At 47.4% G+C, this 21,353-nt stretch overlaps 1 protein-coding gene and 1 pseudogene across 1 annotated transcript in view; both read left to right on the forward strand.

Moving 5' to 3' along the window:
* LOC142559393 (arylsulfatase B-like) overlaps positions 1–21,353 on the forward strand; it is a 250,385-nt gene that overhangs the window by 170,189 nt on the left and 58,843 nt on the right. The gene's annotated exons all lie outside the window — the stretch shown is intronic.
* LOC142562600 (U2 spliceosomal RNA) lies at positions 7,911–8,090 on the forward strand (annotated as a pseudogene).

Genomic DNA, 21,353 nt, shown 5'->3' on the forward strand with positions numbered 1-21,353 from the left:
GGGCTTTTACAGAAGTTAAGTGACATTAAAGGCATGTTAATAAACTTCTCTCGTGTGACCCTGTGCTTACAGTAAACAAACCTAGGCGAAAAATACAAAAACATTTTGAAAGGTTTCACTGTTGTACGGCGCGACCGTACTCAGGCGAACTGGCTGTCAGGTGGTGTAGCCATTGTTCTGCCAGGTGGTACAGCAGCCAGACAAGTTCCCATTACCACTCACATGGAAGCCGTTGCTGTCACCGTTTCAGCTCACAAAACCATCGTCATTTGTTCAGTATACATTCCGCCGCATTCAAATTTTACCGTAAGAGACCTAGAATTAATATTAAATGAGCTACCTGAACCATTTTTAATAGGCGGTGATTTTAATTCACATAACACGTTATCGGGTGGTAAAACTACTCACAACGGGGTCAAACGCTTGAAAATTTTATCCTAACAAATGACATATGCCTTTTAAACACCGGTGCGGCAACTTACTACTCCCCAAGCACAGTAGCTATGAGTTCGTTAGATCTGGCACTGTGCTCTCCATCTCTCTTTGGCGATTTTCAATAGAGTTTTATTGACAACCCCTATGGTAGTGACCATATGCCTGCTATTATTAAAAGAGCATCTTCTTTTCCAACCATACCATTAAGATCACCCCGTTGGAAAATCCATCTAGCAGACTGGCTTCTCTTTACTGAAAAGGCCACTCTGGATAACATATCAGATGACCTAACGATATACCAAATGAATGCGAAGATTACCGCCTGCATACTCGCTGCATCAGAACAGACAATCTCACAATCCTTTGGCTTCTTAAGAAAAAACCTGAAACCCTGGTGGATGAAGGAATGTACAGAAACAAAAAAACTACAAAACAAAGCGTGGGGCATCGTTCGGCGATACCCCAACACAAGAAAATCTACTCTCTTTCAAGAAATCAAAAGCGAAAGCCAGGTACACACACAGACAAGCCGAGAGATAGCCCTGGAAAGATTATGTCTCGTCTATAGATAGCTCAATAACATCCAAACGAATGTGGGATCAGGTTCGTAAGTTTAGAGACGACTACGCTTCTTACACTATCCCCATACTATCACCTCCTGGCACGTAAACAAATATAGAAGAAGAAGCAGACATTTTAGGGCAACATTTCCGTGATATATCAAGCTCAGAGAACTACCCTGCTGCATTTCTAAAACATAAGCAATTAGCAGAAAAACTAAAGCTTCCGACCACAGGAAGTTCAGAAATACTGTATAATGCCGCTTTAATACTTCCAGAAATCAACAGAGTACTTCCTAGTGGCAAAAAACAGCACCCGGTCCGCACAGGGTACACTATGCAATGCTAGCTCACCTATCCCCTAACGCAGTTGAGACCTTGCTTCATTTCTTCAACAAAATCTGGGAAGCGGGAAAAATGCCCAAACAGTGGAAGAAAGCCATCATATTCTCTTTCTTGAACACTGGAAAACCTCCCACAACAGCAACCAGTTATAGACACCTAGCACTCACAAGTTGTCTTGCAAAGTCCTATGAAGGCATCATCAACATAAGATTGGCATACATCCTTGGAACGGAGAACCTGCTAGATAACCATCAGTGTCCCACCAAGTCCTGCTAAGTCCTGCAAGACTGCCAAGTCCTGCTAGAAGACGAGATACGTGCGGCCTTTCTACACAAGCAATATTGTCTCACAGTTCTCTTTGATCTTGAAAAGGCGTACGACACAACATGAAGGTTTCGTATCTTAAGGGACTTAGCAGATAGGAATCCGAGGTAGAATGCTGAAATGTCTAGCCGATTTCATGTCGAACCGAACATTCCAGGTGGCTTTAGGAACGGCGCTGTCACGTGTTTTCATTCAGGAAAATGGTGTGCCACAAGGATGAGTACTAAACACAAGACTCTCTATAGTAAAAGTGAACTCTGCTAACAAAGTCATTCCCCCCTCTGTTATGCACTCCATATATGTCGACGATCTACAAATAGTGTGCCGCGCCTCGAACTTACAAACATGTGAAAGGCAGCTCCAGATGACAATTAATAAACTAATGGAGTGGGCTGAGAAAATGGCTTCCGCTTCTCTACTCAAAAAACCGTTACAGTGCTATTCTCGCAAAAACGAGGATTGTACTTAGACCCGGTTCTAAAATTGAATGATGTCGCACTGCCGGTAAAACAAGAATGTAAATTCTTGGGAGTAATCTTTGACAAAAAACTAAACTTCCTAGCCCACATTAAAACACTAAAGATTAAGGCAAATAAAGCATTGAATATCCTAAAAGTTTTGTCTCACAAGCACTGAGGTTCCGACCGAACCTGTCTTTTACGTATTTACCGGTTTCTTGTGCGTAGCCTTTTAGACTACGGCTCCGTGGTTTACGGCTCAGCCAGGCAGTCCTACATCCAACTACTTGATCCTGTACATAACCTTGGACTGCGACTGGCAAGTAGTGCCTACAGAACTTCACCTATTCAAAGTTTATACGTCGAGTGTAATGAACCCTCCTTACAGCAGCGCAGAGCATTACTCACCTTTTCCTACGCACTCAGAATTCAGTCATCACCGCAGCACATATGCTACAACATCCTCTCACAATGCAACTCACGTTTACACTACATAAATAAACCGAACATGATTAGGCCACTTGTTCTGCGTTATGAGCAATACTGTCGGGATTATGACGTTCCCCACGAAGTCCTCCAGGTTGCCAAGAAACCACAACGGTTGGACCCGTGGTACGATTTCACACAGTTGTGCCACTGGACATTAACACATTTAAAGAAAAGAGACACTCCACACGAACACATCATACAAGAATTCCGTGCTCTTCAGGAGAAGTATCAAAATCATATGGAATTCTACACGGATGGCTCCAAAACAAAAGAACACGTGGGTGTAGGGGCCGTAACAGAAAATTGGGAAAGAAGTATTCGTCTACCAAAACATGCTTCTGTTTTCACTGCTGAATTTTATGCTGTATGGGTTGCAGTTAAAAAGATTATCACTGGCAAGCACAAAAACACAGTCATATACACTGATTCCTTAAGTACCCTGAAGGCTCTAAATCTGATATCTGAGTGTGAACCCCTGTTAGGGGACATACTAAACATGGTCGCGCTTAACAAATATGGGAGATCAATCCGCTTCTGCTGGGTACCAAGTCATGTTGGGATACCGGGTAACGAAGCAGCTGATAGATGTGCATCGATGGCAGCATACAGACATAATAAACACAACACTTCCATATAAAGATAGTATCCGTGCCATTAGGAATGCCTTAACGTCAAAGTGGCAACATGATTGGGACCATTGTAGAGAAAACAAGCTATATCTCACTAAATCCGTACTTGGTGAGTGGAAGTAGTGCAACCACAAGGAGCGCTTCTTTGAAGTAGTTCTATGCCGACTACGCATTGGGCACACACACCTCACACACAATTATCTACTTACAAAGGAAGACGTGCCAACATGTGAAAAATGCCAAGAACAACTAACAGTCACGCATATATTACTCACATGCATACACATTGAAGTACAAAGACTAAACTTTTTGCACAACCTATATCAAATGCACATGCCTTTACATCCTGATTTAATTTTAGGAGATGATTCGATAATCCCTTTACCTGACCTGCGTAAATTCCTAGACGACATTGGCTTTATAAACAAAATATAGATTAACACGGCCTTTCTCCTCTTTAATGGTATTATAAAACACCTCGTGTTTGGCGCAGCATAGCCTTAGCCGCTTTTGCGCCACTAAACCGCATTTAACTAACTAACTAACATAAAAAGCGATCCGAGGGTTATCACAGAAAAGCGTTTCTGCGTTTTACATGTATTTGAATAGGCCGCGTCAGAGTTGGGCGCGAGCTACAGCTTCCTCTCAGACAATTTGTCTGGAGACCGCATACATGAATAATAACTGCATTGTTATTGCTAAAGATGTTGCAAACGAATTCTTCAACGCTATGCACTGTCTAAACAAGTAAAATATGTATTTTTTCATAAAATAATATGCTTGCATGTGCCAAAAAGTGTGCCCAAAATAACCGATATCAATGCTCCCATGTTTTTTCTATTTATTAAGTAAATAAGATATCACATGAACTTTAGAACAATACCAGTTCGAAACCAGCAAGGCAGTGCATGCCACTGATATGAAAAATGTAAAGGCCATGAAATTAACAAGCTCAGGACAAATATTGTAATGAACCTTTGTCACTCAAGAACCTTGTTTAGATTATTCTACATATGCAACTGCCAGTGAAAAATCTCAATGACGCTGTCATTTGTTCCAATGTATTACGCAGGAGCAGCTGTCACCGGTCCTGTATCGTGAGTAATTGCACGGAAATTATAGCCGCAACAGAGAGCACGTATAAAAAGCAGGAGTTCTGCAAAATAAACGAGGGCGCGTCAAATTAAAGTCAGCCACTGCGAATATAGGACAAGCAGGGTACCTTATTCAAATGTAGTCTCCATGATCGTTTAGACATTTGTCCCGTTGTCTAACGAGTCGCGTGACTCCCGTCTTATTAAATTCCTTGGGTTGCTGCTTCAAAAAGTCTGCAACTGACTCTTTCACGTCATCGTCCGACATGAATCTGGTTCGCTTGAGCTGTTCTGTCAAATGCTCCAAAAAGTGGAAGTCTCAAGGCTACAGGTATGGGCTGTATGGCGGATGTTGCAGCGTTTCCCACTTGAACATTGCCAGTTATGTATAAACCACATCAGCGACATGGGGACGGCATTGTCGTGGAACAAGATGACCCCATTTGTCAATTTTCCACGTAGTTTGTTCTTGATTGTGACAAGCAGCCCACCTTGTGGTATACAATAACGAAACAAATTGACAGTCTCTCAAGATTTAGCAAATTCTATCAGTAATGGGCCCTGACGATCGAAAAAAGAAAGTCAACAACACCTTTCCGGCGGAAATGACGGCCTTTCCTTTCTTGGGCGTGGCGAATTCGAATGTTTCCACTGTAAGCTTTCCTGTCGTGTTTCAGGCTCGTAGTAGTGGAACCATGGTTCGTCCCCGATGAAAATTGTAGACAAGAAGTCTTCACCCTTATTGTGATACCGGATCAGATGAGTCAAGGCAGCGCTGAACTTCTCCGTCTTCTGGCGGTAGTTCAAAATCTTGGGCAACCATTTCTCACACAAGAGCGGATAACCGAGATGTTCATGAATTATGGCGTGAACCGAACCGTGACTGATGTTCACACTCTCTGCCAGCTCATCGATGCTTCAACCTTTGCAATTTTGTTAGGGGTGATTGCAAGATGGGTTTGGCCGTGCCTTGGATCGCCTTTGAGATTTTCACGTCCTTCTTTGAACCGTTTGCTCGAACGCTTCACAGTGGCCAATGAAATGCAATGTTTTATGTACACGGCAGCCATACGGCGACTAATTTCTTTTGGGGAAATACGTTCAGCTGTCAAAAACTTCAGGGCACCACGCTGCTCAACTTCTAGAGCGTCCATTATGTCACGCAGCATGTTCAACCCGGTGTATGAGAGCCTCAAACAACCTTGATATTCACATCTGGGTGTCCATTTTGTAATAGAGAGATGCCTCTGTGTCACGAGCATGCCTCGCACATAATGAACCGAATAATTATTGCGCGGGGTGGGTTGGCTCACTTTAATTTTACTCGCCTTCGTACATTAGAAATGCGCCGATACAATGGAATATAAAAATGCGAAGATACAGCTTGATAAAAGGCAAAAAATTGTCACTGGAAACAAAGTTCACAGCACGTATACACAAAACCCCGCAACAAGACATTTAAATGTACGTATAAGTCTCCAATATATCTACGTATCTAAAAAAAAGTCACGGCATACCATGCGTCAAACAAGGCAAATAAGCATGTTGCGCAATCAGAGATTCACAGAATCCCAGATCCCACCCACATTCCGTCCACTCCCCTCGATGTATCGCGTGCGACGGAAGGCGGCGCGCTTGCTTCCCGCTTTTCTCTTTTGCGCGCACAAGACTGAGCCACCATCGTCGTCTCACCCATTCCAGCCCCCCATCCCCCTCCCTACGCTTTCACTCGCACATATAGCATGCGGCGCGCGGTCACGATGTTATTGCCCTTGGACTTTATACGAAACGTGAGGGCGACGGCGACGGCAGGAATGCGCCTGGTGTGTACATATAATTGCTATCGCAATACTATGTAATAAGACTATCCGGCAACTGAAGCGTCCCGTGGCCCATTACTGTCCGCAAAAAAAGAAGTAACAAAATCGAACTTTCACTATGCGACAATTCGCTGCGCCACAACAATGTCTTTTTTTTTCTTTTGTGCGGCCGGGGCACCGAAATGAAAAAGCGCAAAGTATGTCGGCCACAATCGAATGCCTACTTTGGGCACCTAATGTAGCTACCCAAAGAATATCGAAGAAAACGTGACACGCTTGGTTCACCGAGACCATACGCATACTGCTCGGTATCCTACACTGCGAGAAAAGACTTTCCGGAGAGGGTGCGCTCAAGCGAAGCCGATGCAATTTGTCAAGTCCCCACAGTGATGGAGGCGAGCGACGATATTTTCTTTTTCTCGTCTGCTAGCCACAAAGTGCCCAAAACTGTGCCATGCGAAAATACACTCGGCCAGAGAAAAGCGAACGCACACGGAAGTGCGCCGCGCGGTGGTCGGAGCAACACGAGAAAAACGCATGCGCTCTGGCTGCATATGGCAGCCCGCGGGTATATAGGGTAGCGAGGACAAAAAAAATTGAAGAGGCTCAATGTGTCCTCGCGAATAAAAGTCGCAGTAGAAATAATAAATAAGAACGTAGTTACCTTGGCTGACTTCAGAGTCTTGACACGGATGCTTTGGCGTAGGTGAAAAAAAAATGTTGATATTTTTTATGTGTCATGACGGCACAAATGAACCACCACAACGCTTCATCTCATCCGACTTCGCTGCTGTATTTGTCAACTTGTCTGATAGTGTGTTCATTTGGCTTGTCTCGTTGTACGGTCCCATGTAAGACTTTAGAAAAGTCAATGCACCTTTGACGTCCAATATTTATAGTAATATCAAACCCACAAAGTTCCGCAATTGAAAATCTAAAGCACAACTTTGGAAATGTCAATGCACCTTTCACATCAAAATTTTATGAGAACCTTATACCCATAAAATTCGGAATTGACATCCATGCGCTGCGTAGATTCTGCTGCCTCCGCAAGATGCCGTGGCGAGCCCGTTCGCTATGAAAACGCCCATGAAACTTTGTGCTCGGTTGGGGATCCTTGCGTCATGTGACTCCCGGTGCATGGGCGCTGCCGCGAAATCCAGCCCGAGTTCGCAAGGTTCGCGCTGAAATATATTTTCGAGCGTGAAAAAGACATTCTAGAGAAAATTCAGAATTATTTCCGGCACCGGGGATTGCTTGGGTGGGTGGTGCATGGACAGCACGAAAAAATTTCGGGGGGGGGGGTGCTGAAGCCCCATAAGACCCCCCCCCTGGCTACGCCCCTGATACCCATGTATTGTTCAAAAACGCGGCACATCACTTTTTTTTCTAGTGATTCCCGGTACGTAAAACAGACGCGCACCTGACCGCACACCGAGTGCACGCACTGCCTCACTGTACTCAATACGATCGTGCCTTGGTCGACGACCCGCAGAGCAGTTATGGTTGTGAGGTGACTCAAAAACCACAAGTGGTAACACACAACACAGGCCACACCAAATTTGTTCCCCACAAACTCCCTCTGGTTATATTTATATATACAATCGCGAGGACGACGGGACCGCCAACCCGACGAGCCGGAGGAGATGAGACACACGTGACGTTTCGACGGGACCGCCACCACGGGAGAGCGGAAGGAAAGGAGATACGCATGCGCTTTGAACGCCGACAAAGAGAGGGCGGTGCGAACGTAGACATAGCCGACGCGGGTCAAATAGTGGTATCTGTTCTTATCTGCTTAATAACTGATACGGGTTGTCTTTGAACCCAAGATAGTAAACTTATTTTTGCACGGTGGCTAAGTGCTTGAAACCTGCTTCACCTCTGCCGCCGTTCGGCCCCATATTCCACTATTTTCGGCATCGGCCCACGTTTTTCGTATACGAACATCTATCCGTTAGAAACTAGCCATATGCAGCTTCGCTGTACAAATTACAATGGAATGTTGCCCAAGAGGCTGAATAAAAGTGACAGATGCCTGACGGGAATCGGGCCCCTTTAAATCCAAATTCCCTTCACACAAAACTCAATCATTAATTACAGTGGACAGTCTAGAAAAGTATGTGACAATAGATAGTCGTAATTACCATCTTAATTTCATAAAAATCTGTCACATGAAATAATATTGTCCAAATAGAGTAGCTTAAGGAAAAACAATCATAGTTTACACACATCCCACATATAAAACTAATGTAAAGAATTAAGAAAACACTCACTTCCAATTTTAGGCCTATTTCTACAACAGAAAAGGTCATTACCGTGCTGAGAATAAACTGAAAATTAAACATGAGCCTTAAATAGTGTTAGCTTATATTCGGTTATGTTAGGTTAGGTTACATTATGTTAGGTCTGAGTGATATCGCTTCGGTCAAGCGACGTGAACGATATCAGAGGAGGATGGCGGTGTGGAGGTATCAAGAAGTTGTAACTCAGGTCACGTCAGTCACTTGACGCGAGACGCCGTATGAGCCTTAGTAGGTTGAAATGAGCCTCTCACAAAGACCAACTCGCCGTACTGGTTTCCAAAGAAGCATGATGTCACCAGGGTTAAAGGTGGCATCCCGGCGACAAGCCACATATATGCGTCGTTGCTGTTCTTGGGGGAACTGGTCAGACACAGGCGTGCAATCTCACGTGCCTCGGTTGCTCTAGATATGGCATGTCGGGCATATTCTGACGTTGTATCGAGAACGGCTGGGATGATTGTGTCAAACTGTAGCATAGAGTTCCGTCCATACAAGAGAAAAAATCCAGAGAAACCAGCAGAATCACGGCGGGACGTATGCTAGGCGAATGTGTGGAAAGGCAGTGCGGCATCCTAGTCACAGTAGTCGGTGGAGACGTACATAGCGAGCACTTCTGTGGTAGTTCTATTGAGCCGCTCTGTGAGGCCCTTGGTCTGAGGGTGCTACGCCGTTGTAAACATGTGCTTTGTAGCGTAGGTATGCAAGATGTCCTTACAACCTGTGAGAGAACGTAGGCAGCCGGTCAGTAAGGAGTTGTCGGGGAGCGCCGTGGCGAAGTATCACTGCGTCGAGAAGAAAGTCAGTGACGTCGATTGCACAACTGATAGGGAGAGCCCGCGTGATCGCGTACCGGGTGGTGTAATCCGTAGCACCTGCTATCCACTTGTTCCCACTAGGCGATAGAGGAAAAGGGCCAAGGAGATCAAGACCAACTCGAAAGAATGGCGAAGATGGTACTTCAATGGGCTGAAGGCAGCCAGCTGGTAGGGCTGCTGGTTTTTTGCGGTGCTGACAAGATTTACAGAAGGCGACCAACGGCAAACGGAACGGTAAATACCGGGCCAGAAGAAACGGCGCCGAAAACGCTCATATGTTTGGGAATCCCAGATGACCAGCAGTTGAGACATCATGCAACTGTGCAAGCAAAGTCTCATGCATATGCTTGGGAACGACCAATGGCAGTTCAGGACCATCAGGGTGCATGTTCTAATGGTACAATATGCCATCTTGCAGCATAAACACACACGAAGAGGGTGAAGGTGGCAGGTCCGTCATGCTGGAAATGATGTCTCTCAGGTAAGGGTTGCATAGTGGCTCATGGGCGATGTCACCAAACGGGGAAGCGCGAGGACGCAAGTTGACTCGCCGGTCTCAGGCTAGTCTGGTGGGTCTACTGGATGACGCGAAAAGGAATCAGCGTCCTCATGGAGTCCGCCTGTTTCATACACATTGTGTAAGAGTACTCTTGGAGCCGTAAAGCCCACCGACTGAGACGTACAGCTGGATCTTTTAAAGACGAAAGCCAGCATAGAGCGTGGTAACCATGAAAGGTAGTCCGTAGAGATAGGGTCGAAATTTGCCTACTGCCCAAACGAGGGCAACGCATTCACGTTCGGTGATCGAGAAATTGCGCTCGGCCGGTGACAGAAGACGGCTAGCGTACCCAATGACACGGTCTCAACCGTGCTGTTGTTGAGCCAGAACAGCGCCGATACCGTGGCCGCTGGCGTCGGTGCGAACCTTTGTTGCGGCGGATACGTCGAAATTCCCGAGAATCGGTCGCGACGACAGTTGCAACGCGCAGAGACGTGGGTTGCCGAATTCGTCACGTACGCGAAGGGAGAATAAAAAAAACTTGTACCGCAGATTCCATTCTCCCATTTCTATGCGTTCGATGACACGCCACGCAGTAAGTGAAGTGCATTTTCACGTTCATTTCGTACGCCTTTACGAGTTGTCGATACTATGAGGTGTTCGATCCCCACGAGACGACATGGCCTTTTGGGTTCGTCACAGTTTCAAAGCGAAGCTTTCTTTGCCTTTTCCTCCGACTCTCCCACTGCTGCTACTGCTGTGGCTGCCGTGGCTGCTGCTGGCCGGCACACTGCGTCGGCGGGTGGTTCAGAGCGTGTATATACATGGAAGAAGCGTGCAGAGAAGAAAAAATACGGGAGGAACTCGTTTGCACCACACCGCGTCGAATGTGCACCATACCCTCTAAAGCTCCCGGGTCGTCCTCACTGATGATTACAGCTATAATTATCCGTGACCCCCCGCAAGGTGACGTGATAAGGCAAGAAAACGCTGGTTAAACTTAAGTTCAAGGTACGGTACGGTGCATTTCTGCTATTTCTGAAATATAATAACATGCAAATATACCTAGCGGACAACTTACGCATGGCGCGAAGAAGTAGAGCCGCATTAATTAAAGCGCGCTGCAGGGTCTAGGCGACACAATGGAAGCGGTCGCACGTGAAATCAACACTTCTGTGCCCGCTGCGATAGCTTTGCGGCTATGGAATTGCTCGAGGTCGCAGATTTCACCGAGGCAGCCGAATTTCGATGGGGGTGAAATAAAAAAAACACTCATGCACTTTGATTTAGGAACACGTTAAACACCACGGCGCCAAACCACTCCGGCCTGCCCCATAATCCGGGTGTTGTTTCGGCACGTACAGCCGCATAGTCCAATTCAAGTTTGATGCTTCTGCCACGGTGCGATGTGCCGTATGAGACAATGTCAATGCTCAACCCTCTCGTAGATTGTGAAATATGGCGCACAACAACGCCTCAAGCAAACACCTCTCCCTGTGTGTTCTGTGTACTACGAAGGCAAACAGCAGTGGTGCCCGCAAGGTATAACGTTTAACATCAACTCACCACTCTTGTGTTGGACAAAACGTTGAAGAAATTAAACATTCGCCGTCAACATCCCCGCTAATTATCGTCAGTCAAAGCAAACAGCACAAAAAGCTTTGATTCCGTCGATTTCCGCATTGCGTGGCATCTGCATAAATTTTTGTTGAGTAGCATAAAAAAATCGCCGCGTGCGGAGAAGCTTAAATAATTTCAACCTCGGCAAGGGCAAATGAAAAGACAAGTTTCAACGTTTTGCTGAACGCGGTACCGTTCAGTTGCATTTTCTTGTCGGTTTTCAAGCGTGAATTTTCCGATGTATCTTGAAAGGTTATCTTAACCCACTTATTAAATTTGACATGGCAAATGCGCAGGCTATCATAATGCGATTTATACGATAGAATTAACTCCACAGCTTGAATAAACAGAGTCTCAATGTATCTTCGAATATTTCATGCACGTTAAGTTACATCTCTTCTCTAGATAATTTTTTTCCTGCATAGAGACCAATAAACCTTGAATATGTTGAGGACTTCGCATCCTTACTGCACTTGCATTAACATTTGCTTTGAACGGTAATTAACTCTACAGTTAACAAATTATTGGTTTGCTATAGTGGTACAGTGACAACACACCTTCCTGCACCCTCATGTGAAACTCGTGCAACAGTGCGAAAAGCAGGCAAACGGCCTGTTCTTGTGTAGACGAAACGGTAGAAGACGACACGTTAAAGAAAAGTAAATGAAAACTGTGCAGTGAAGTCAGCCAGTTGCATCCCTTCCTGTGAATATTTTAAGTATAAACGGTCTTTGCACGTCCACAGCTAATCAAGTGTGCAGAAACATTTGTGCCTTACATGCTTCTGATAACAGTTCCTAAAAAGTTTGTGGTCACATTTATTAGTGTGTAAACCCATACTATCACTGCCTTCATAAGTAATGAAGTACTATGGTACTTGCAAGACCGTATCACCCTGGGATTGTGAAAGCAATTTCTACATTTCGACTACACACAATGTGCAGTTTATTCAATGACACTTACTGGAAGTTTTACCTACATAGATGCAAGAAAAAATCTGTAAACATGTTCAATTTACTCGCCTGCCACTGTGGCTATAGAATTCAGCTGCCAACACAAGGTGAGGAGTTGAATTGCCAGCCGAGGCAGTCGCATTTTAATGGGAGTCATAGGTAAAACAAAGCTCTTGCGCTTTCATTTGTTGATCATCATTTATTGAACCCTTAAACTTTGTCAGGCTATTACACAAGGGAAGCATGCATTTGAAAAATCTAATAAGCAATACCAACCGAAAGCAACGGGCACAATTGTAAAACAAGCATCTTACATATGCTTCGAATGTGTAAACATTCATTGCATCCATATCTATTGTTCAGCAGCACTGCACAAATAAGCATGGTCAGGCATAGTAAGGACTCTACAGGTAGGTGATTTTACAGATATATAAATGTCAAAAGACATGAATTCTCATAATACATCATGTACAGTGGCGTAGCCAGAAATTTCGTACTAGGGGGAGGGGGGGGGGGGTCTCATGTTGCAGCTCGCGTTGCGTCTCGGCCTCCTCCTCATAAAATTTGTCCAGGGATCAAATACATTGATAACTGCATTGCCTTTGCCAAAGATGCTGCAAAGCAAATTGGAACGCTACACACTGCCAAGACAAGTAAAATATTGACACGTGTACTTATCTTTATCGGGCGACCACGTTTCGCCGCCTAACAAATGTCGCACAGCGCGGGACGCGCCTGCATGTATCCGAAGTTTCTCGAAAGTTATCGATGCTTCTATCCGCTTTCTGTTGTCGCCGAACCTAATGTTATCTGATTTCATCGCCTCGTCGCCTCATCGCCTCGGTATGGACTTCCTGAACCAACACGGCGCAATCATCGACCCGAACTCGAAGTCAATAATGCTGTCCGAAGATAAAGCGATACCGCCGGAGAGCAATCGTAGTCACCACGCCGTGAGTGTGCTCGAAGATCAAGTGAGCATCCCGCCTCGCTCCAGCATTGTTATTTCAGTCGGCACCAAAACACCTGCCGACGCAGAAGGCATCATCGAGGGTGACCAACGTCTACTGCTCGACCGCGAAATTTACGTCGCAAGACGGATCGCTCGACTGCATGGAGGGAAAACTGAAGTATTGCTGACAAACTTCAGCCAGGAATCCAAGCACATCAACAGGTGCACGACGATCGCGTACATCGAGGAAATTCTGGAAACCAGTAATGCGTTTGGCCTCTCGGATTCCGCCGCATCTGCCCAACGACCATGGTTCCCGAACCAGACTACGACATTAATCCAAGTCTCCCCGTGATTAAGCAACAGCAGCTAAGAAGTCTGCTCCGACGATACAAAGACTGCTTTTCGACGTCATCGAGGATTCGACAAACACCAGCCGCCAAGCATCGCATAATCACTGAGGAGTGCGCTCGACCACTCCGCCAGAGCCTTTACCGAGTTTCGCCGCGAGAACGTGAAGCTATAAGAGAACAAGTCGACAAAATGCTGCGCGACGACATCATCAGCCGTCGAAAAGCCTGTGGGCATCCCCTGTTGTCCTGGTGAAGAAAAAGGACGGAACCCTACGTTTCTGCGTCGATTATCGTCGTCTGAACAAGATCACGAAGAAGGACGTTTACCCCCTCCCACGGATAGACGACGCATTGGATCGGCTCTGCAACGCTAAATACTTCTCGTAGATGGACCTCAAGTCTGGCTATTGGCAAATAGAAGTCGACGAAAGAGATCGCGAAAAGGCCACCTTCATCACCCCGATACGCCGACGAGGACTCAGTGAGAAGCTACTGCGACGCTATTTCGGAGCCTACAAGGTCATCCGACGTATTGGCGCACTGGACTATGAGGTCGGGCCAGACGGCATTTCGCATTCACAGCGGCGCCGCGCACGATCTGAAGTGGTCCACGCGGTGCGCCTTAAACCATTTTACGGACGCTGACGAACTTCCTTATTTGTTGTTTTCTTTGCTACGAGTGCTTTTCTTTATTACTTTCATTTGTTTGCAGCATCGGGTCGATGCTTTTTAAGAGGGGGTAATGACACGTGTAGTTATCTTTATCGGGCGACCACGTTTCGCCGCCTATCAAATGTTATCGCACAGCGCGGGACGCGCCTGCATGTATCCGAAGTTTCTGTAAAGTTATCGATGCTTCTGTCCGCTTTCTGTTGTCACCGAACCTTGTGTTATCTTATGTCATCGCCTGACGCGAATGGTGTAGAACTTTGTGGAAGAGAGAGAGAGAAATATCTTCATGTAGTCGCCTGCAGAACGACACCATGACTAAATGGCGCCGTGACGCGGGCCCTGACGTCTTCTCAGCGGGTGGTCTCTACTCAACTCCAGCGCCTGTTACTCCCGCGGTCGGTCGCCGGTCGCCCTGAGGAGCAACGTTCCGTCGGTTTCGCTCGGCCTTTGTCTTTCAAGAGCCGCCGAGACCTGCTGGACGGTCCAGGCTTGGCTTTCGTGGTCGTAGCATTCCGCCGCAGCCGCGAGTCGCTGCGGAATCGCTGTACTTGTCGAAGTTTCGTCGGGGAACTTGGTGCAATCCCATAGGATGTGCATCAGGGTGGCCCTCTCGCGCTGGCACACGCGACACACATCACTCACATATAATTTCGGGTATAGATGAGTCATTAACACTGGGGTGGGTAAGGAACCAGTTTGCACTTGTGTGAACAGCACCGCCTCCGCTCGGCTCAGCCCCGGGTGCGGGGGTGGGAAAGTCCAACTTTGTGGAAGGCACTCGGGCCCTAACGATTAGTCTGGAACATTCGACGATTGATGTATAAAATCCGACGCGCTTGACCCGTTGATCAGATTTTCGACGATCGCCCACCGTGTTCGCCGCTATCGTTGTGCTATAAGTGTAGCCTGTCTTGTCGGTTTTAATTAAAGCGAGTTTTGTCGTTCACAGTATTGCTAAACTGTTCTTCAGCGTCACCACCACGTGACAATATGTATCTTTTCATAAAAGAATACACTTGTATGTCCCAAAAATTATGCCCGAAATAACCGATATCAATGCTTCCAGGATTTTGTCTAATAAGTAAAGAAAATTAGAACTATATCAGTTCGAAACCAGCAAAGCAATGCATGCCGCTGATATGAAAAATGTAAAGGCCGTTAAATGAACAAGTTGAGGACAAATATTCTAATGAAACTTTGTCATCCAAGCACCTTGTTTACATTTTCGTACATAAGCAACAGCCAATGAAAAATCTCAATGACGCTGTTTTTCGTTCCAATGTATTGCGCTGGAGCAGCTTTTACCCGTAGTGTATTGTAATTGCACCGAAATCATAGTCGCAACAGAGATCACATATAAAAAGCTGGAGTTCAGGAAAATGTACGAGGGCGACTCAAATGAAAGTGAGCCAATGCATATGACAAACGGGGTACTTTATTTGAAAGCAGTCTCCATGATAATTTAGACATTTATCCTGCTGACTAACGAGTCGCACGATTCCCGTCTCACAAAGATCCTTAGGTTGCTGCTTCAAAAAGTCTGTAACGGACTCTTTGACGCCATCGTGCTACACGAGTCTGGTTTATACTTGAGCTGTTTCTTCAATTGCCCCAAAATGTGGAAGTCGAAAGGCGACAGGCTTGGGCTGTATGGCGGATGTTACAGCGTTTCCCACTTGAACTTTGCCCTTTGTGTGTTAACAACATCAACGACGTGGGGACAGACATCGTCGTTGAGCAAGATGGCCCCATTCGTCAATTCTCCGCGGCACGCAGCCCACCCGGCGTTTCACAATATCGCAAACGATTGATAGTCTCTCCAGGTTTAGCAAATTCGATCAGTAATGGCCCCAGACGATCGAAAAAGAAAGTCAACAACACCTTTCCGGCGGAAGTGACGGCCTTTGCTTTCTTTCGATGTAGTGAATTCGAATGTTTCCACAGTAACCATTACCGTCGTGTTTCAGGCTCTTAATCGTGGCACCATGATTCGTCCACGGTCGTCAGACAAGAAGTCGTCATTCTCATTTTGATACCAGATCAGATGAGTCAAGGTAGAGCCGAACCTCTCCGTCTTCTGGTGGTGGTTCAAAATCTTTGGCATCCATTGCATGCACAAGAACTGATAACCGAGATGTTCATGAATTATGGTGTGAACCAAACCGTGGCTGATGTTCACACACTCTGCCAGTACATAGAGGCGTATCCTCCGTTGTCTAATCATCATCAGCCTTTGCAATTGTGTGTGTGTGGGGGGGGGGGGGGTGATTGCACGGTGGCGTACGTTGGCCCGATCATGAACCGTCTATGCAACTATCACGTATTTCTTTGGACAGTTTGCTCCAATGCTTCACTGTGGCCAATGAAATGCAATTTTCAGCGTACACAGCAGCCATACGGTGACTAATTTCTTTTTAGGAGACACTTTCACCTGTCAAAAGCCTCACGACACCACGCTGTTCAACCTTTGGAGCGTCCATTATGTCACGCAGCCGTGTTTAGCCCAGTGTATGAGAGCATTAATAAACATTTATCGTCACACCTGTGTGTCACTTTTGTAAATGAGACATGCCTGTGTGCTACGCGCATGCCTCGCATATAATGAACCGAACCGTTATTGCGCGGGTTGGCTTGGCTCACATTCATTTGAATCGCCCTCGTACATTAGATATGCGAAGATACAATGGAATATACAAATGCGAACATACGGCTTGATCACTGGAAACAAAGTTCTGTGCACGCATACACAAAACCTTGCAACAAGATATTTACGTAAAAATACAAATCCCCAATAAATCTGCATATCTAAGAAAAGGTCACTGTATATAATACATCAAACAAGGCAAATAAACATGGCGGGCAATCACAGATTCACAGATCACAAAATTCTAAGGACCGCCCCTTCCTCCCTCTACTCCCCCCGATGTATCGCGCGCGATAGAAAATGCCGCGCTTCCTCCCCGCTTTTCTTCCTAGCGCACACAAGACTGAGCCACCATCGTCGGCTCACCCATGCCACCCCTGCCCCCCCCCCTCTAGATTTCACTCGCACATGCAGCATGCGGCGCGCTGTCGACGTTATCGTGTAATAGATGCGTCGATGCGGCGGTCACGATATTATCGTCGATGGACTTTATACGGAACATGGGGACGACGGCGACGGCAGGAACGCGCCTGGAGTGTCCATATAATTCCTATCGCAATAATATTGTTACGGTGAAGTGAAGGAAGAAGTTGGATTGAACTAGAGGAAGACGAAGTCTGCTAGTTGCCTGAACGCCATTAACCTCAGTTGTAAATATACATTATTTTACACTCGTGGGCCTGCTTTATTCCTGCGACATTTTGGTGGAAGGTGCGGGGTACAATCACGGAACTTCGCAGCGGACGTCATCTACCTGCCGCCACAATGGCAAGTCAACCGACGCAAGCGACAACGCCTCAGCAGCCCGTGCCAACGGTCATCCTCACTCATCCGCGGGACCCAGGGACATTTTGTGGCACGGACAACGCCGACGTCGAGGACTGGCTTACGATGTACGAGCGAGTGTGCGACAACAACAGGTGGGATCTAACAATGATGCTAGCAAACGTGATATTTTATCTAAGAGGAACTGCGAAGCCATGGTACGACACACACGAAGCTGACCTAACGAGATGGGATGTCTGCAAAGAAACAATGCGAGACCTGGTTGGCAGACCTGTCGGTCGTCAGCTGGCAGCAAAAAAAAAAGAACTTGCGTGCCGCGCTCAGACGTCCACAGAATCCTATGTCATGTACATACAGGATGCGCGGGCCCTCTGTCACAAGGCTGATGGCAACATGACCGATGTAGACAAGATTGGTCAGATACTGAAAGGTATTGCAGACGATGCCTTCAATCTCCTGATGTGTAAGGATTGTTCCACGGTGGATGCAATTGTAAAGAAGTGCCGGCGCTTAGAACAAGCGAAGGGCCGCCGCATCGCTCAAACTTTAGACCGATTGCCAAATACCGCCACGACATCTTCTTGCGAAGACCCGCCGCAGTTCGTTCAGCACGCAGGACCGGAAGATATCACGCGCATAATTTGCCGTGAGCTTGAGGCCATTGCTCCGGCTCCAGTTCGTCCCGAATGTCGGGAAAGCGTGCACGCTATCTGCCTTATACAAGCGGTCATTCGGGAGGAAATAGCAAGTTTGGGCATTCCATCTCTCTGCTCGGTCCGCCATACAAACACCTACCAGATTTCTCCGGCCACTCGCTCCCAGATGCAAGGCTTTCCGCCACCCCGTCGCAACCCAGCTGACTAGCGCACAACGGATGATAAACCCAGCTGCTTTAATTGTTCTGGTATTGGACATATCGCCCGTCATTGCCGCAACCACTGGTCGTCGCCTCATCGGTGGTCGTTTCCGAGTCACTACCGCCAAATACCAGACAATCGTACTTTCTCGCCCTATACGCCGACTAGGAACATCAACGCCGACAGTGCTCCACCCAGATCCAGCCGCTCCCCGTCTCCGCAAGGTGGTAGGTCCCGTTCGCCTCTCGTTCACCGCTCTTCGTCCCCTTCTGCAACCGGTCGCTTCGCTTCGGGAAACTAGGCGGTGCAGCTCCCGGAGGTGAAGCTGCAACTCCGACCCGGCCCACAAATCCTCTGTTGACCCTGCCTACATGTAGAAATCTACTGGACACTGAAGTTGATGGCGTTCCTGTTAGATCTCTCATTGATACAGGAGCGCAGCTTTCAGTTATGAGCGCTGCTCTCCGCCGAAGGCTCAAAAAGGTTCTGACACCTGCCATACCGGGCACTGTGCGAGTCGCCGATGGGAGTGCTTCACCTGTCCTTGGAATGTGCACAGCACGTGTGACCATTGGGGGCCATTATACGGTTGTTCTATTTATCATCCTTGAACATTGTCCGCACGACCTAATTCTCGGCCTCGACTTCCTTTCGAAACACTCTGCACAAATTGACTGGTCTGCAGGTGTTGTACAGTTGGATCTGCCGCTTCCTGCCGACGCTTCGGCAGCTTCACGGTGAACAACTTGTGCTTCACACCGCTTATGTTCTGCTGAGTTTGCAAGGCTGTCTCCACAGGCGGCTACAAATGTCCTCCTGACGCCCTGTCCTCCCGTACCTGATGGCGAGTACGTCGTGTCGCCGCTTACTGACGTGGTTCTGTCGCGCAATATTGCCCTGCCGAGCACCTTACTCCTGATCCGCGAAAGCTGCACTCGCGTGCCCATCCTCAATTTTGGATTTTCGTCGCATGTGCTGCCACACGGTGTGTTCATAGCGCATATCACTCCTTTGGAAGAATTTGAGGTTTCTTCTTTGACCTCTGAATCCTTCCTCAGTACCAACGGACCTTTGTCACCCACTCCTCCGTACTCGATGCCTACGGACGATGTTTCTAAGATGATCGCCCCTGACCTTCCTTCCGAGCAAACAGCAGCTCTTCGTCACCTCCTGTCATCTTATCGGGACATCTTTGATTTGGACGACCGTCCACTTGGCCAGACATCTGTTGTCACGCATCGCATCAACATCGGTGACACCAGCCCCATTCATAGGCGGCCATATCGTGTCTCCGCAACAGAAAGGGCCATCATACAGAAAGAGGTAGACAGGATGATGGACAAGGACATAATTGAACCTTCCAGTAGCCCGTGGGCTTCACCGGTTGTCTTAGTAAAGAAAAAAGACAACTCGTGGCGCTTCTGCGTTGACTACCGTCACCTCAACAGGATAACAAAGAAGGATGTTTATCCCCTGCCTCGCATTGATGACGCTCTTGACTGCCTTCTGTTTGGATCTGACTGCTGGTACGATCTGTTGGGAACTCGGCGCTGACGCCCGTGGTTGTACCTGGGTCGCAAGCCCCAAGGGTAGCGTTGGCCTGGCGGCCTGGGGTACAACTGGAAGCATCCGAAGGTCCCGGCAAAGCATGAGTCGACTGGTAACAACGAAACAACTTGTTTATTTTAACATCGCAAAGAGTTGGTGGTCAGGTTTGACCGAAGTAGAGAGACGGGAGAGCACTTCACTCAACAGAAGAAATCGGAGCCCTCCCTTTGGCGTCCGGGGGCAGCTGTTTTTATACTCTCGCAGTTGAGGGCAAGAAGGAACCCCTCAAAAGACGAGCACGTGAATGTACAATGGGCTAATGGTGACGCACACTGTCGTAGCGATGCCGTAGCACCATGTCGAGCACGATCTCGTAGCACCCTGTCGAGCACGATCTCGTAGCACCCTGTTGAAGCGCTGCCGGTCGGGCACAATGACTGTAATGAGAGGATGGTCCCTGCTTTGGCATCGCCTGTTTCGGGCACAATGACTGGAATGCGAGGGTGATCCTTTGCGGTCGCATCGCCGCAGTCGCGCCTGGAAACACCTGGCGATGAGTGTTGCGGCGACGACGATCGGGCCAAAATGTCTGCCGCCCTGCCGCAGTCGCGCCGGCAAAACCACGTGTCGCAGGCGAAACGCAACAGACCGCCCCGCCGGGGGAAGGAGATCCCGATGGACAGGGGACTGCATCCGCTGGCCGGAGGGATGTCGCTCGATGATGCTCATAACCGAAGTCGGGCGTCCCTCGACGTTTCTTGAGCGCAGCGCACAGAGAAGGCCTCGTTCTCTCGTTCAGGTTCGCACGGGACACTGCAAAGTGACTTCGGGAGAGTTCACATTTTTGTTCTCGTTCCCGGCAAGCGTTAGAACTACGCTGAAACTCAACCGCTCAGTCCGCAAGCACGGCACAACCCTCACTAAGCCCTGCCAGGCTCTTTCCCCTTTTTATACCACTGCCTAGTTCCTTACAGTAGTCTAGCATCACTCAGAACGCGTCCACAAATTGGAAAATTGCACTAGAAAGCATATCATCACTTTGAAACACTAAACAAAAGCAATATGTTAAAAAAAATCCTGCCTCAGAAGAAAAACATCAGTAACAAACAATTTTGAGGCTGATTCCTACGTTAGGGGCTTCGACTTAAGCCATCGGCGTTACCGTTGAGACTCCCCTTTTTGTAACGCACCTCA

The sequence above is a fragment of the Dermacentor variabilis genome, chromosome 10, assembly GCF_050947875.1.
Source record: "Dermacentor variabilis isolate Ectoservices chromosome 10, ASM5094787v1, whole genome shotgun sequence".
Taxonomy (NCBI): domain Eukaryota; kingdom Metazoa; phylum Arthropoda; class Arachnida; order Ixodida; family Ixodidae; genus Dermacentor; species Dermacentor variabilis.